This window comes from Corvus kubaryi, unplaced genomic scaffold, assembly GCF_017639235.1.
Source record: "Corvus kubaryi isolate FWS band 111438036 unplaced genomic scaffold, C.kubaryi_AGA036_p1.0 74, whole genome shotgun sequence".
NCBI classification, from domain to species: domain Eukaryota; kingdom Metazoa; phylum Chordata; class Aves; order Passeriformes; family Corvidae; genus Corvus; species Corvus kubaryi.
In genome coordinates this window covers 13,815,407-13,829,995 of record NW_024582061.1, presented here as the reverse complement: position 1 = coordinate 13,829,995, position 14,589 = coordinate 13,815,407, and the positions used below count along the sequence as shown (strand labels likewise).

General features: G+C 40.0%; 1 protein-coding gene across 4 annotated transcripts in view; it reads left to right on the top strand.

The window, feature by feature from the left end:
- Positions 1–14,589, top strand: part of LARGE1 (LARGE xylosyl- and glucuronyltransferase 1) — a 265,931-nt gene that overhangs the window by 145,274 nt on the left and 106,068 nt on the right. The gene's annotated exons all lie outside the window — the stretch shown is intronic.

Below are 14,589 nucleotides of genomic sequence, written 5' to 3'. Positions count from 1 at the left end.
GAGGAAGGTAGAATGTAGAATGAGCAGTTGCCTGGTCTGCTGTAAATGGCCCAGATAACGCAGTCTCTTCATCACTGATAGAGCAGAAAAGCCATCTCCTTTAAGTCGTTTAGCCCACCTGTGCTGCAATTGATTTATGAACTTGAAGGGATGGTGAATAGGTTTTTTTAGGAGATGAACATTTGACCTGAAAGTGAAATGTGAAAAACTCTATTTTTTGCTGGAATATGGACAGTGTTCCAGCTTTTACTGTTCCCAGAAACAATAGACCAGTGCTGTGTTAGGTGATTTCATGTCAGAAATGTTGAAGTCTGCACACTCAGTCAAAATCAGTGGTCTGATCCAGAGAGAGCAACCAAACTGGGGTAATGCATGGCATAAAAATCACCTATCTTTGGGCATTTACTGAAGTATGAGATGAGTTACTTCTTAGCCACTTTCATCTGAACTTTGAAAACAGTTCACTAGGTCAGATATTTACATCGTTTGGACAGACATCACAAAATTCTCTTGAGTTAGAAGGGACCCACAAGGATCATCGAGTCCAACCCTTAAGTGAAGGGCCCATAGAGAGATTGAACCCACAACCTTGGTGTTATTAGCACCATGGTCTAACCAACTGAGCTAATGGGCAAGGGCTGTGAGATTTAAGCAGAAAAATAAAGTTTAATTCTTTAATTATGAATGTCATGTAGCTGGCTCTCAGGGCTGTGCCTATGTGTACCCCCAATGCACTTAAACTCCCACAGTGGTCCAGGAACTCCCAGGTTTGTTGTCTGCAGAGATGAGATAAAGGGCTGGTTTGAGACAGCAGCCTAAGTTGAAACCAGGTGATTGATGGAACCGCTGGCCATCTGCACAAGAAGTATTTGACAGCTTGTTACAGGAGCGGTCCCAGTGGGAATTTCAGACAGTTCTTGAGATTTCCTAGGCAGACCCTGCTGTGCCTAGACCAGTTTGTATGCTTAAGCGTGTCGATTAACATCCTGGGCAAAGAATCTGGCTGTCCCAGATATTCACAGACAGTTCCTGCTGCAAAGTTAATCAATTGTGCAAGAGTAAGACAGTCAATACAAACAGTTCCTGCATGTGTAGAAATGATCACATAGGACAGTCTTCTGTACATACTTTACATAGTTAGGAAATGTTTTGTATATAGGCTAAGGTAATCTGTAGTGATGCATTATGCTTGTCTTGTGGTGGTCAGGTAGGACCACAGGCCAGCTGGGTTACAAAAATTGTACAGAAACATGTTTTAGAGAGTCTCACCCAATCCAACTAAGATGACCCTGTAAGAGCTCTTGCAATGGAGACTCCCTTTACCATCTAGAGAGCAACCAAGTGTCCTGTCTGGCACATTGTATTGTCCATGCAGAAATGTTTCTAAATCAAAATCCCAATAATGTTAGCTGTTTTCAAGTATGCTCAATTTCTAAGTGTCTTGGCCAAAAGCAGCTCAAATGCCACGAAATCTCTGGATGCCAGCAGAAGCCCTTCCAATGAATGATAGCAGTGATAGGGCTGTATGTACTGTACATTGCCAGATACCAATTTTGGAACCATGATCAAACAAATACTTGTAACAGAATAGCAGATACCACCTGCTGAGCATGGGAGAGAAGGATTCTGATTGGCAGTGGGGGAGATGTGAGAGTGTATTTGATGAACAGATTATTAGCTTGGTGTTTTTCACATCAGCTTAAGAGGGTGACAATAATAACAGTGTCGATAAAGCCTTGAACAATAAAATTGGTCAGCATTCTCCTGCCTTCCACCATCTTCCTAGTCAAGAAGTTCCACTGGATGTTGCAGCCATCCATAACAATTTATTTCACAGTAATAGTGACTGATCCCTAAATTATCATGGATTGTATTTGCATTGCACTGCATGCAGATTATATATTGTTAAGGGCAGTGCAGGATTGTTTATCTGTTAAGTAGTTCACTGCATGGCTCAGAGGCAAACACAGAGTTATAAGGCAGAAGTACACTACTTTCCTTCGTTTCTTTTCCATTTCACATGCAAGATCTAATTGCTATTAATGCAATACAGAATGAGAAACCCAGCATCTGTTTATGTTTACATTCATTTACGTAGCAGTAATATTAAATTAAAGTGTTTCTGTGGCATTGAGGATTTGATCTAAAACTGGCACGTGTTATGGGGAGCTTGCAGTGTTCCTGCATGTCACCAGCCTTTTGTCTTTCTGTAAACTGGCCTACTGCACGTCAGTGAAGTAAGAGGCATAGACTGCTGTTTCTTCCTGCCCTTTTCCCTTCACTTTAATTTTGTTTTTAGATATGCAGATTTAAGATTTTGAAAAACTAAGTCTACAATCAAAACATTTTACAGATTTCTATAACTTGCGTGGCTTAGTTTTAACTTGAATTTCCACTTTATAATTGAGATTTTGTGTATTTGCTTATGGACATATTGAATACTAGAGACCTGAAGTCTCAGGTGATGAAATATGCTTGTGGTTTTGACACAGTGCTACCATGTTAAGAACGGGGTCTTTTATCTGTGGTTTTCAGTACAGATGACTGGACATTAACAGACCAGGTTTTGTAAGCCAAGATATTTTCCTTCAGAGTGTTTGGGAGGAAATTAGTATCCACCAAGAAACAGATAGCAATTCAAACTCCCCAGCACAGTGGAACCTTTGTGAAGAGGTCATAATCTATCCATGCAGACTGAGTAGCCTAAGCAGTACTTTCTCTGCCCTCCCAGTCCCTCTTCTGCACAAAAAAAAAGCAAACGAGGCATGTGACATTGAAGACTATTATTTAGATGTGTTTTCCATTATTATTCAGACCTAGAATATGAAGAAAGTAATTTTACATAAAATCAAACTGGGTCTTAAATTTCTGCCTAGTCTAAAGAGGTGATCAGAAAGAACTACCGTGGAAGTTGCTGAGGCTGGTCAGAAATTGGTCATGATAATGGGACTCATAATGCCTTTCTGACTCAGCAGTTGTCATTTGCTTAGTGGCATGTAGCTTTCATGAGCAGCCTCACCGCTGACTTTGTGGAGGAAGGCAAGATAACAAACATGGAATAGTTTCTTGCAGATTTTTATGTAATTTTTCTTCAGATTTACAGATGTTGTCAGTTGATTTGAGATTTAGAACTGTTAGTTTGTTTACTGAGATGAAGCCCAGTGTGATGCAAGAAGGTGCAGTATTTGCTGGGCCTCTTTCAAGGGTTCCAGTCTGCCTCCTGTGTTACATTGTGCAGTGCTTCTGCTGCTATTCCAGAAGAAAGCCTCATGTCTGACTTTGTAAACCCCTTGTACTTTCCTGCTGTTGCTGGTGCTTTGAAAAAACATTGGAGTTCTTTGTCAGTTTTATAACTGAGTTCTAATTGCTGTGGGTCTCTCTGTAGCTCCACCTTTTTCTTGATTCTAGGGAAAAGCAATACAATTGTTCTGTTCTACGTCCACCAGGAAGATGGGATAGCTGCTCTGCGTAACATATGTGGAGCGAGGAATAAGGAGCCAACTCTCTTCCACTTAGCATCACCCACATTTGTATCATAGTAGCTGACTGTGACATTTCAATAGCAAGGATTTTTGTTTGGCATTCAGCTTCTTAAACATTGCTCATTGCAGCAACATGTGCTGCACCGCCAGGGAAGGCAATTTTAGCAGAGAATGAGAAAAAGATGAATAACTGCACATGAGATTTTCCAAAAATTACTCAGTTTGACAAAAATTGAAAAGCATACCCTGCAAAAAAACTAAAGAAGACACAATGTCTCGAACTAACTTCTGCAGCTATAGCTTGTTCCATGCATCCCCATTACAACAACTGCTTTCTCAGAACGTTATCATCCACCTATGAGAAATGAAAGCATTTTGCTGTCCTAACCTTGGATGTACAGGAATTATTTGAACACTTTGATCTGCATGAGTGGTATAGGTTGTATATCCCTTGTACTTGCTGGGGAGAGTTAATAGTCATCCTGTGCTCCAGCACAGTTTCTTTCTTTGGCACCTGCAGGTAAAAAGCTGGGAAGACATATAATGACTAGAGCTTAGATGGTCTTAGATCTTAATGGCTTTTCACTTGCTCACATGGACACCTCCCTGTCAAAGGGCACTCAATTACTCACAGAGGAACAGCAGCGACTGTTCAAGGCGTTCCTAGTCAGGATCAGTATTGATGCGAGCGTCTTACCAAAATGTTAAGTGATCCTTGCTTTTAGATATACAAAGAACTGAAGTATATGTATTTCCATGTCTGAATGATAAGCTGAAAACAATAGGAGTCTGCAAGGACTCCCAAGAATATTCTTGATTCACTACCAGGAAGCTGAAATGGTTAGATGTCCTCATTTGTGAAGTACTTGGTGTTGGCTTATTTCTGAGAAACAACTGGTATTCAGGGAAGTGCTGGTCAGCAGATCAGATGTGAGCTACTTCCCGTGAAACAGTTCAACAGGCAGTGTAGGTACAATGTGTTCTGGAGGACTGGGGCTGAAATAGTCATTCTTGTGGAGAAAAATGATGTTCACCTTGTCTGGGCACACCTTTCTGTGTGACACGTTTTCACAGCACTGAAAATGACAAAGCCATGCTGTGTGCCTGGCACAGCACAAGCACACACTGAAATCACTCTTCTCATAGCTCTTCTGAAGCCATCTCAGTCCAGGTAAGGGTGTCCAGGCTGATTTTAGTTTTGAGTACTTGTCCTAAAGGGAGGATCTATAATAATATTGTTAATGAAATGCCATTGATGGATAGTACCTCTTTTAGAGTCAGCTTGGTACGAGAACATTTGAACTTCTAAATTGAGAAGTTTTGTTTCTGTTAGTGGAGGTATCACTTTTCAGGTCAATCTGCAATCCTACAAAGTTTCATTTTTTTGAGATATGTGTAAGGTTATTAATGAGATGCCACTGGTGGTAATTTGACTCGAGTCATTTCTCTTAGTAGAGCTAACATGTTTCAGATCAAACAATTTAATCCTGTGAAAGTTTCATTCTTTGAGCTTATGTTGATGGTGTCTAGGTCTCTGTTTTTCAGAAACAAAAATTAAAACTGAGTAATATTTTGATCCTGTGGTAATTTTCCCATATACTTCTCCATTACTTCAGATTTTACCCCTTTCACAGCTGAATGGAAGTTTCACAGTTTTTAGCTGACACAAATGAAAGCCTATAAAATAGTCCCATCTATTTTGTTTTAATGAGACATTTGGGACCTGTGTCCACCTGTCTGATTGCAATTTTATCTGATGGTCTTTAGGGTGAAACTACAAAATTACATGGAATTAGGGTGTCATTGGTGGTCTTAGCCCTCACACAGATGTTTCAAGAAGTACCTCAAGAAGTTATAAGAGTTACATACCTACTACATGGACAATTCATTTAAACACTACTCCTGCAAATTCACTCTTATCTGAAATATTTGATGCTATTTAACCAGACGCAGGGCAGCTAACTAGACTGATGTCTTGAACTTCAAGTTCAGTGTTTCTTGCTTTTGAAGGAGCCCAGCTTTCCCAATGTCTTTATTTTCTTCAGATTGTTTCTCTGCTTAGTGCTGCATTGTTTGAGAGACATCATAGCTCTTTCTAATAACAAAGAAAAGGAACACTTCTTTGCCCCCTGTCACATTCACTGCTTCTTACACTAGGTTATTGTTAGTTTTGCTTGTTCATAATTGTAATACTTTTTATCTTCTGTTATTGGTTTTATTCCAGATGTATTCCTGGAGCGTTTTAGTCCCCAGAAGTTTTGATCTATTATAGTACTTACCGCTGGAGAAAAGAACACTGCTTTATGTAATTTTTGCTCCCATGAAGCAATAATTGTGGTATAAAAAGTTCCACTCACCTGCTCTCCAACTTTGCAGGATGGAGGATGATTTGTTTTCCTGCAAAGTCTTTGCTTTTGGTGAAAATAAGAGATGTAAGAGTTCTTTATGGGATATAGCATTTATTCCACTGGTTCGATGTGTTTTCCACCCACTAATGGCATTTTTTTGGTGCAGCATTTTCAGCTGTTGAAATTTTACTGTTCTTACTCTTTAGGCAGAAACAGTTTAAGTCTGGAGAAAGGTGATTTTACTGGTGAGATGCCCTATAGTAGGTAGAGATTATCTTCTGAATAGAAGAATGTGTCCTTTTTCTCATATGTATTTGCTATGTTTTGACTTTGTGTTAAAATGTCAGAGGTCTGGTGGAAGCTGCATTTCCATATCCTTTCCACAAATCATCCTAGGACATCAGGAGAGTTCTTCACTGGGAGGGTGGTCAGTCACTGGAACAGGTTTCCCAGGGTCATGTCACCAAGCTCGTGAACTCTGGTCATGACTTCAAGCCTGATGATGGACACTCCTCTTAGTCATATGGTTTAGTTTGAGGTAGTCCTGTGAGGAGCAGGGAGCTGCACTCTTTGGTTCTTATGGGTGCCATCTAACTTGAGACAGTCTATGATTGTATGATTCTGTATTTTGCAGCTCTGGGTGTTGAATACTGTTTTGTATGGATACGAACAAGATGGGGATCTTTCAGGCTTAAAAGGGTGGGAAGTCATTCCCTCAGCATTTTTGGTGTCTGGTTGGGGATTTTTTTGCACACGGTAACTAGTATTTTAGACCTGCAATCTCCTGCCAGGCATTACTTGGTTAGCAATAGTCACTGTAACTGTTCTGCAACCTTCTTTCGTCATCCTTAAAAAAAGATTTTCTGGTAGGGAAAGAATCCCACTTTAAATAAATTTTTGTCACTGAGTTGAGGCTGTTTATCCAACATAACATGTGTTTATGCAAGATATTGCATTGTTTTTATTCTGGATGGTGCATCTTGATGACACCTGTTTGTTATCCTGACATCATGCAAAATACAGGCTGTGTGCCTCTGGTCTTTGACCCCAAGAGCTGCATGGAAATGTGCTAGAGCATGGAATGGCTGCAGCTAACGTGCATGTACCAGCATAGTTACCTAAGTCAAAAAGCTGACAGTGATAATATTTTCATGGATTTGTATCTTCCCTGATGAATTAACACAAAGAGCTTGTTGATTGAGTTCACTAGCAATTAAAGCGGGCAATTGATCTTTCTTATCTTTCTGTACAGATGAAGCGAGAAGGGCAGCCATGAGTTCTCACCACTGGGCAAATTCTAGCCAGATCTACCTGTCAATCAGCTTTGAGCAGAAAGCTCTGGCTTCCTGCCATTTTATCTACTTCAGCTTGTTTGTTTCTTTTCATTCATTCACTGACAGGAAGAAAAAAAAAAAAAGGCTTTATCTTATCTTCTAGGGAAGATTTTTACTTTTGCCTCTTCTGGGAGGATAGTGTTTGGCTGGTTCTCACTGACCTCTCAGGATGCTCAGACTTTTGTAGGTCCTCCACCCTTGATGGCTGTGCTGAAAACAGCTGGAGTTGAGGCTAGAGGCCCAAAAGGAACAAGAAACAGCACTAACTGAGACTGGCCAGACTTTTCTGTTCTGCAGTCTCATCTTGCACAAATGAAGAGAGGCAAACAAAGCATTTTCAGCATTTTGGAGATAGCAAGAAACAGTGAAGAAATTCAGAAAGTCTCAAATGAGAGTAAAGAAAAGGACTGAGATAGAAACTGGCCATTTTAGTTTGATTTGGCTAAACAAGGTGGGAGAAAAGCCAGCAAAATGCCTAAGGGGAGGGAGATGGTCCTTAAAGGTCCCAGTAGGTGAATTACCCTTTGGTCATTTCTTTTCTGAAGAAGCTGTATGGCTGAATGTCTTGTTACCTAAATGGCAGAGACAAAAAAAAAGCCACATCAGTTTTACTTTATTTCTGTAGTCGCAGCCATATAAGGCATATTGGTTCCAAAACCAGAGCATGGATAAGCTCTTGGTACCCTCAGTTAATTTTGTTGTTAAGGAAGTTGTTTTGAAGAAGCATCGTTAAATCAGGTTTTTCCCACTTTTCTGCCCTTTGGGTGCATGAGTGTATTGGTGAGAGATTTGAAAAGAAAGAAAGAAGAAAAAAAAGTCCTCAACATCAGTCAGACTGTGTTATGGACTTTGCTACAGAGATGAGAATTAATTTGCAGTTATTTTCCTTTGCTGTATGCTGATGCTGATTTGGGAGGTTTTGTTCATTCTGCCTTTTTAATATCTAATCTTCCTTTCCAGTTGTGGCTTGCTCCACGGTTTCTGCATTTGCTCTACATTATCCAGGACCCAGAGGTTCAAATAATCATCCATTTCTATCTCAACGTTTTTGCTCACTGCTATTTGTATCCAGATTTGTTGCATGCATGTGTGGAAGATGCATCTGTTTCTTAAAGTGAAAGATGAGACAGAATTCTGTTAAAGTCACCAGTGCTTCTGTGATGAGTAAGAACAACAACCACAAAGGCCAGCAGAAATAGGAAAATGATTTTAGCAAAGATGTATAAATTCCTTTCTCCTTACAGTTGTTTCTTAGAGCAACTTATTATTATTTCTTAAAATACTCAGAAACAAGAAATTCTGAATCTAGAAAAGTTACCCAGCTTTGCTGGATTTTTGGTTTCCTTGACAACCATTCATATAAATAGTAAGGACTTGTTACGGGGGGGGGAATATCAGTATGATCAAAACCTGTGAATTGCACAGGAAAAAAACTAAATTCAATGTTGAAGTTACAAGTTATCTAGCAAACATTAATAGAAGAGTCTGTTTTTGTTTAAATAAGGCTCTTCTGTTAATGTTTGCTGGATGCCTGACAAGGATGGAGCAAAGGCAGTGATTTTCTGAAGGTGAGAAGCAAGGAGATTCCTTTTGGCATTCCTTCTGAGAAAACTATTGGAGATGACAGTAATCTTCTTCCTGCTAGGATCTTGGATGACTTGGGATTTCTCTCTCTCAATCTAGGTTGTTATTATTATTATTATTATTATTATTGTTATCTGTAAAAAAGAAATGTGCTAAAGACAGGCATGAATGTTTATCCATATTTAAACACTAACCTATTTGTCTCCTTCCTCAGTGATTCAGTTAACCCAGTCTCAGCAACATGGTATTGGTACTGCTCTCCTGGAAGCAGGACAGTAAGAAAAGGGATCAGTCACATGTCCCTGCAAAGAGCTTAGATATTGTGAGGTACAGTCAATGTAAAACAGGAAGGATTATCCTGGAACTAATCCTGAGCAGTTCTAGTGCTGCTGGAATTGTGACTCAAGTTTCAGGAATGTGGGAAGAGGTATGGCATATATTCACAGCAGGATGAAGTTCTCCCTGTGTGAAAAACAGTGATGAGAAAAACTGTGCATGAAGAAAACTTCCTGTCCTGTGCCAGCAAATCAATGTTGTTTGTTTACCCCTTCTTTTTATGCTTTATGTTGCAAATCACAAAATATGATCATCCTTGAAATGGTGGCAGTTATTTTCCTCCAGTTTAGAAATGACATGAAAGCCCCAGTTCTGTTAGCTTTATCTTAAATTAAGGCCACATGATTTAAAAAAACTGTATCTTGCTACTTGTAGTGTTCATAGTAGCAGCAAAGCACTAAGCAAGTAATGAAAAAGCTGTGAAAACAAGTTGTCAGCTGCGTCTAGAAAGTTATTTATCCAATCTGAGGAAATAGCAATTTGTATTGTTATCTGATTCACACATCAGAATTTCAGGGTTGTTTCCCATGCCTGGGACATTTGTAAGGGCTGCCTGAAGGCAGCAGCTACAAAAGGCTTTGGTTGGTTTTCCTTCACAGAGATCCCTCCTGCTGTAAGTTCTTTCACCATGCAAACTGCACTGGTTTTCAGATGAGTGTCAGATACAGTTCAGCTACAACTTGTGCAGATTTAAAACACTGCGATTTTGCTGTGGCCTGGAATTTTTTCTGTTTGCCTTTTTTTAAGATTTTGAAGTTAGTTTATCATCTGACTGATGCAATTTTCAAGGAAGATAAGTGCCTATGTTGAAGTTGGTAAGAGCAAGTAGATGCTGAATACTTCTGGATATCCATGTTTCCATTGAGTCATTCACTACAAAACCTGATTCACATTTCTCTTTATTTTAATCAGTTTATTCTAGATGCCAGATATTTTTAATGGTAAAACCCAGAATGAAAGCTCTGGGGAGGCAAAATCTACAGACTACATTTTCTACTTCCCTTCACCTTTCCTGTTTTCTGAGTTCTTCTGTTTGCTGCTGGCTGTTTTCCCCAGCACAGGGAATCTGCAGCCATTGAGTCTGGATGGTGGTGGAATTGGGTTCTGTTTGATCCCATTTATGAGCCCACCTCTGGGGTGGGCAAGGAGGGATGCAAGTGGCACCTTGTGCCTCCGGGGCTGCTGATTCTCAGCCTGGTGCATCACCCCAGCCAGCCTGACCTACAGGCTCCTGCAAGGCACTGACCTTTGTGGTGCTTTGGTGGAGTCAGCTGAGCAGCAAGGGTGTCTGATTTGGAGTGGGGAAGGGGATGCTATGTCATAGCTATGGATTATTTTGATTGATTTTTTTTTTTTCCCCCAGGCATATCTAGGAAGATGCAGTGAATGTAGTGACAAAATCGATACGCTATTGAAGGTTGCATTTTTCCAGGGTAAAGTGTTAAAGGACATGCTGCCATGGAAGACACTTTATCATCCAAAATTCCATCTTACAATGCTGAGCAAGAAGCACTTCTTGTAGCTCAGAGAGTGCTGTGGTGCCATATATTCTGTGGGAAAGTGAGGAATTTCATTAAGAAAATGGAAAGAAGTACTGTTTAACAGAGAAGGGTGTCTGACAGAACCCTCATGAAGTTCAACAAGAAGTGCAAAACCTTGCACATGGGAACTACCCCATGAGCCAGGAATTTGCCCTTGCAACAATGACTGCATTAGAGGAAAAGTTGACAGCAGATCAGGGGAGGTAACTGAACATTGGCACAGGTTGCCCAGTGAGATTGTGGGGTCCCTGTCCTTGGACATAGTCAAAAGCCATCTGGACGTGGTCCCGTGCAACTGGCTCTGAGTGGCCATGCTTGCCAGGGGGAGGTTGGACCAAATGACTTCCAGAGGTCCCTTCCAAGTTTTTTCTGTGATTTTGTGATGTATGGAGTACAACCTATTCATCAGGAAAAGTCAGGATAGAATTTTCCTGTGGTAGGGAGGTAATCAGAAGTCATTAATGGGGGAAATGCTTTTAGAAGGGAAACTTTTATTTATAGAAGGGAAATGCAATCTTAAGTTTATGCAGTTGCTAGCTAAAACTTTTGAGAGCTTTTTTTAATGGTACTGTTATATATCACCTCCCAATCCCAAGAAGCATGTAGCAAATCAGGCTGTTAAGCTGTCAACCTCCAGAGCTTCAGAGAAGATAATGAGAGAAGCATGTACTGTCCTACAGTCCCATAGAGCCTTGGCTTAGCTTTCCTCTGCTTTTGTGCTTGCTACTGTTCTGATGCTTCACTCTGTGTGTATGTGAACAAGCACTAAGGTAAGACAGCTAATACAAGCAAGGGTGACCTGCCCTTGTACAGATACTTCACCTACAGCTGTGGAGCAGTCAGTATTCACCTGGGAAGCCTGGGCAAGTTTCCCCATCATCTGTTCATGGAGGAAAAGAGCATATTAAAAAAGAATTTAAAAATCACACAATTCCCTGAAGAAGTACAGTGTAAGCGTTGAAGACTGGCTTGGATATATTTGTGATGACTTGGTACGAGAGTTGTGCTTTGGGATCGTAATGTGTGTGCAAAAAGACTGAAGTGTTTTTAAAAATAAAAATACCTAAATGCTTGGGAATGTAGTCACTGTACAATTCATTCACAAAGAGAGAACGAGCCACCATTTCCTCCTATCTCAGTCAAGGAAACAGGGAAACTTGATTTTCAGCTCCATGTCTGTATCAGACTTCTCTTTTAAAAACGACACTTTTGCTAACTGTAATGAACATTTATACAGTGGTAGCAACTGCGAGAAAGCTGAGTCAGGCTGTGTACTGCAACTGTGATTTAGTCAGCTTTTCCCAGAGATAGAGCACACTTAGGGAAGACAACTTACTCATGAAGTATAGCTGAACATGGGGACTGTTGCTTCCACCTTTCTGGCATTGACCAGATGGTCACTTATGTGCTGCATGAAAACTCACGGGCTTGTGATTTTTATATTCAAATAATTTAGATAATTTAGTGTGTTTTCAGTCTTCAGTTACGAAAAGAATAAAGATGGTTCTGATGAAAGACCTTTAGTGAATAGATGCTATTTCACTTAAAAGAATCAATGTCAGCACCAGCTAAATGATTTTCTGTACTCTACTCTCATGAACAAAAATACAGATCTTGAGAACTAGAGATCCAAGGTGTGCTATTTCTGCTCAGCTGGGAATTATACAAATGGCAAAGTATGTCACAGTTTTGTTTTGCTCTCTTCTTTTACTGACTGTTTTTTAATGTTCCTGACGTATCTTCTAGGAATATTTGTTCTCTGAAGGAAACTGATCTAGCTTGTTAGCAGATGATTCACAAACATGCCATATATGGGCCATTTTAACTATGCTAGAGAAACAAAATTGTATTAAAACTTACAGAAAGTATTTAGACAGTATATAGAAAAATGGGGTTTTTTGAGCAGAAGCCACACCCTTCTTAGACGACAGAGAATCCTTTCCCCCTGCCCCCAGCAATGATCTGAGGTGATACAGAATAACCTCCAGGTCCTGTTCAAAACTAGGACAAGGACTAAGTACTTATTCCGCATTGTACCTATGTATTTCTTCTCATGAGACTACATCTAGTACCCAGAGAGTGAGCCTTCACAGTGCTCTTGTGTAGCGTCAGGAGTTTTCCTTAACATGAATTTGGAACTGTTACATTATTCATGAATAGCAAAGCCATGAAGAAATTATGCTGGGGACTAATTAGGATCTCTGTTTGTGTCTTAGTTAACTCTGCATCACAGGAGAGAAAACTGTGGATAAATTGAACAGATTGAGAGTCCCAGCTTCAACATATCCTCAAATCCAACATGTGCCAGCCAGCTTTGAGGGACCATTTGGAATAGGGGCTGCCCCTTTCATTTTTAGAAGTGATCCTTTCAGACATCAGGCTTCAGGATGGCAGGCTTTTGGCGTCTGTGGGCCAGATCAGAAGGAACTGCCAGACAAGGGCTCCTTCCCTGCAGTGACACATGGCAGTGGTGTTAGAAAAGGGGAATCCTGAGAGCAAAGAAAATAACTGCACCTTGAAGATGATTTACTTTTCCAGCCACCTTTTACCTTCCCTGCTTGTGTCGGCCTATTCATGCAACATATGAACCCCTACCTTATTAGGCTTATTTGCATAAGCACACTGTGTGTTTTTCTGGAGAAGTATTTCAGCTAATATAATGAAGGACATGCCACCCAAAATTAATAATGTAGCAATGGGTAAAAGCAAACTCAAGTCAATAAAATGACTGACTCTTTTAACATGTCAGGTATGACTGGTCTAGCACAAGGATATCAAGTGGCAGGTTCAGAACAATACAGTTCGCAGAAGCAAAGTAGATATTGCTTTGCTTCGCTTTGCTTTGCTTTGCTGACACCTTGATGTGATGGTCCATTCCTAAAGCCACCATGTGGGAGAGCAGGGACCACAAATAATTAGAGTTTTGAGGGTGTGAATTTGAAATTATCTCTGTTACACACAGAAGGCATTTCTGGGGAGCATTGAGTTTTGAATAAACCAAACAAAACTTCACACTTCAGTTTACACTTTCTGTTTTTATTTTATGATAACCTGCTTTTCCTGCCTTTTCCCTGAAATTCTTGTCTTTCTCCTTAAAGGTTTGCTCTACTTCCCTCTGTCTTTTTAATGAACTTTGTAGTGGGAGAGTGCTCTGTCCTGGTACAGGAATCCTGAGAATACAGAGAAAAGTTGTGTGCCATTTTAAAGGGAATAGAGCAGGTCAGCTTATATCATCAGAGGCCTTGTTACTTTATACTCAGAAAGAAATTTGCTCTAAGCACCTGTTATTAGCCTTTCTTCAACCACGCTTCCACCTTCCAAATGTAGGAACGCATACTTTTACAGAAGGTTTTCTCTAAGGATTTTGGGGGAAATGACTTTTTTTGTGCAAATGTTGTTTCATTTAATAAAATTTATAACAGCAATGAATAGATATGAGATAGTTAACCAACAGAATAGATCTCCTTGCTTTTATGAGTACAGAGTTTCTGCCTACTTTCTCCATGTAACAGGCCAGGATGAATCCTGAAATCTGTCTCGCTCAAGTCCCCTGTAGACAAAATACTGATTGAAGTTAATGGGAGCACAACTCAAGGGAAAACTTAAAATCTGGGAATTGCAGTGGATGTTAAAACAAACAAGAGGAGTTTCAGACAGGGAAATAGGAACTTCTCAAAAACTTCTGTATCCCACTTTAAGCAGAAACTTTTGATACTTTCTTTGTGAAGAAAACAGAGAGAAAACTAAACATAGCTTGTGGAACATCCTGGTGCCAATAGTGCCAATTCCATTACAGAATTTAGTCTCCCAGCTTCATTTTAGAAGCTGTACAATGTTTTGTTTAGCCCTTACTGAAGAAATGAAAATGCCTGAGTTTGCCACATTCAATACATAAAACTAAAAAATGTGGCTAAAAATGTTCTGTCACTTTCTAGACTTTTGAGCATGTCTGTGTAATCACAGT